Genomic DNA, 3,972 nt, shown 5'->3' on the forward strand with positions numbered 1-3,972 from the left:
CTTCAGTACTGTTTTTTCTTAACCCCAATACGATGCAAATCTGCACAATAACAAAAATTATGTAAATAAAAAGAGGCAGAGCCCACACGTATACAAAAACGGAGATTATGTTGTTGTCAAAAACTTCGATTCAAATACAAGTACGCCAAAGACGCTGATTCCAAAATTTAAAGGTCCCTACAAAATAGTAAAAGTATTACACAATGACCGTTATATGTTAGGAGATGTAGAGCGTTTCCAACAGTCGAGAATACCTTACAGGGGCGTGTGGGCAGTAGGGAACATACGGCCATGGTTCTATGGGCGCACGAATGATAGCAAAAGAGATCAGGAGATCTCATTGATCAGGATGGCCGAATATATATATATATGTAAATATGTAAACGTAGTATATATAGCAACCATAAACACATATGTATGTAAATACCACATAATATGCTGTGTATACATTTCCCCTAGTCAGTAAGCGTCATTTCCAGTTATAGTGTAGAAGTTTCTATTTCCCCTTTTCTATTCTGTAGCGTCCTTTCCAACCTTCCAGAGATTGCATCATCCGTTTAGCTTAAGCACATATTTGTACAGTCAAGGAGAATCAGAATAAATTTGGCGATTAAACCTATCGGACGTGGTTCTTTTATTTGCGTTTATAATTTTGACGCATTTCAGTGTTGGTTCTTTTAATTCAAGTCTGCCTTCGGTTTTTGGAATTTAAATAAGTTCTCAGCAAAAAAGTTCATTTAAACTGATACATTTGAGTAGTCCACTTGCAAACAGCGTTATGTGATTTTATAATAGAAAACCATAAATTTGAAAAACGGCTACGACAACAAGTAAAATTTAAATTGAATCCTTTTTATTATAACCTGAAAATTGGGATAAGTAGGAGCCTTATAAAATTGCAACTTAATATAACATGTCATAAGATAACATTAACAGTCTATACCACCTAAAGCAGTTTTCTAGATGGATACTTTTGAAAGTTTATAAATAAGTTTGATAGCGACTTTTGGAAAAAGACTTAACATTTGGTGCTATTTTTTTTCTGATCATAAAAATATTTTGCACTCTGTTGTTAGTGGGCATGAAACTACTTTAAATATTGGTACGTAATCCACCAAAAACTAGAAATCGAAAAAATTTTAGATAGCGCACTTTGCAAGTGGACTACTTAATATGTATGTGTACATAGTGCTTGAAAATATCAATTTTTCCCTTACCTTAAACCATTAGGAGTTGGCAAAAATGATGTTTTATAATTAAGGCAGAATTGAATATGCGCTATATGGGAAGACAATATCTACATGTAATATTTATTCTGTGTGGTGGCACTACATCCAAACACAAACGCGTGTTAAGCAAACATTGAACAATTTGTTATTTTCTAAGTTTGCGAATAAAACTTCAAACTAAAATTTAAGATATTCGTAACAAACATTTTATAAACAAAATCCCCGCTACGGCTTTCTTTAGAACAAATATATTCGTTTAAAATAAAAATAAGCGTTTTATATAAAGGGTGAACACATCAAAACTGCGACACTTTGGGAAGCTTATAACTTACCCAAAACGAATTCAATATTTTGAAATTCAAATACCATAAGCTGACCACATGACCTTAGTTGGACGTAGAAGAAATTTCATTTGAATTCGTTTCCTAGTTGAGTTAAAAATGGCAACCGAGTTAGAAACGAGACAAACCATTTTGCACGAGTTTATAAATGATCCGGCCTTAAGTACACGTAAAATTGCTAAAAAATTAAAGATTGCACTATTCGACAGTTTGCAGGGTTTTAATCGGTACAAATAAGACCTGGCAGTTACGATAAAACCAGGGAGCGGGGGTTAGCATGGTCAAAGTGATAAAAACAGTGCTCGGAAGGTCCTCAGTGCGTTTTCGCGAAATCCGAAGATTTTGTCGCGTTATGTTGCAAAATCCGTACGCAGATCGCAGTTTTTCGTACAAAAGGTAAAGCGGAAAGCTTCATTGAGATGTTCTACAGCTCAAACAGCGCCAGACCAAGGCGCAAAGTAGAATGTTACAGCGAAATCCCGAATTCGGAAGTTGTAAGAATTCTAAATTAAAAAATACAACTGCATTGTTATGGACTGAAAATGAAGTCCAAATTTCCAAAAAACCACATGGTTTGGCAAGCTATTTGTTCCTGTGGCCGTAAGAGCAGCCATTTTTTTCCATCCGGGACAATGAATGACCAAGTTTATCGGGATGAGTGCCTCAAAAGGCGTCTTCTGTCATTTATCAACAGATAAGGAGTAGGCCACTGTTCTAGGCGGACTTGGCAAGCTGCCACTATGCCAAGGACACATTGCCGTGGTATAATGCAAATAAAATAACATCAATTTTGTACCTCACGACTGCAATCCACCCTATAGCCCAGAGCTACGTCCTATTGGGGAATATTGGTCAATTGTCAAAGATATCTTGCAGAAAACAGGTGAAACAGTGAAAAATATTGAAGAGTGCAAAAGAAAGTAGTTGTGCGCATCGCGTAAAGTCGATGATGCAGTCGTGCAGAACATGATGGCGCGTGTGCGATGAAAATACCGATCACTTGCATATGGAGCAAATAATAACTAATATTTTAACATTTTAATAACATCTAAACTTCCAAGTTATATAATACAAAAAAAAAAAAAATTTCAAAGCCTGCTAGTTTGTTTCTGGTAGTAATTTGTAAGTGTCGCAGTTTTGGTGTGTTCACCCTTTAACTCTGCCTGCCATGCAAATTTTCTCTGCGATAAGGCTAGTAGCCATTTCTAACAGATTTCATGTCGCTTATTCAAAAAATGAAACATATATATAACATATTTGCATTTTAAGAAAACAAGGCAAATAGCAAAATCAAGGCAAATAATAAATCGGCTGCCGGCTAAACCGAAATTTCTCCGGATGTTTGCTATCGCAACCGGCTAAATTTAGCCAGAAAACGGCTAAAATGGCAACACTGATTATAAAGTGTGTGCAAGGAGGCGGCACAACATGGCGACCGTGGCTTTCGACGGTACAAAGGACCTCGGCCGCGCAAAAATTAAGAAAAAAAATACTTAACAAACAAAAAATATAAGTAAAGAAACAAAAATATATAATTAAAAAAATAATATAAAATAAATAAATAATGGTTGGTGCAAATGTAACGAGTACAGCACGCCATTGGCAGGACCATCGAAGCCACGCCACTAGTGTTCGTCCGATACCGTCGATGCCTGTACTCATTAAAATTATATAAGAGAAAATACCATGCTACTCGAAGTTTCGCTAGGAAATATTCGATTCTACTTGTACTCGAGAGTACTCAGACGATACATTTTAGTTAATAGCCGTATACAATATAACAGCATACAGCGGTGAAAGGCTTATGAAGAGCTGAAAATACCTTTTCATTTCCACCTATTTTGAAATGGGGTTACTTGAAATTGCTGAAACAGGAGACGTTAAGTAATGAGAAAGTTCATCGTTTAGTTGTGTTGGATTTTTCTGTTTCGAAACGAATTCTGGACGGTGCTTCCGCAAATCATAGGCTGGCTCCACATCCTCCTCTAATTCGATATGATTTTTGTTCTCTACTCTGTGCGCTCTTTTAGTTTAACCCTAGCAAAATCGAGTGGGACACATCTTGAATTGTTTTTTTCAAAAATAAAAACACAGATTTTTTTCAGATGACCTTCCCAAACACACAAGTAAATACTACTTGCACTTTGTACTCGATACCCATGAAATACTTCTACACGCGTATCGCAGTACGAAAAATACTCGGTACTTGGTAGAGGTACTCGAGTAAATACTTCTAACTACTGGTATCGAAACATCACTGCACATCACTTCACGCACTCACATATACTTACGCCCCGTTACCAAACACAGCATCAGTTGCATCGGCATGCAGAAATTTTCGTAAATAGTAGAACCACAGCTAAACCTTGATACAAAATAGAACATTATTACGTTCCCACGGC

Source organism: Rhagoletis pomonella, unplaced genomic scaffold, assembly GCF_013731165.1.
Source record: "Rhagoletis pomonella isolate Grant_MI unplaced genomic scaffold, Rhpom_1.0 Rhpom_scaffold_00001, whole genome shotgun sequence".
NCBI lineage: Eukaryota > Metazoa > Arthropoda > Insecta > Diptera > Tephritidae > Rhagoletis > Rhagoletis pomonella.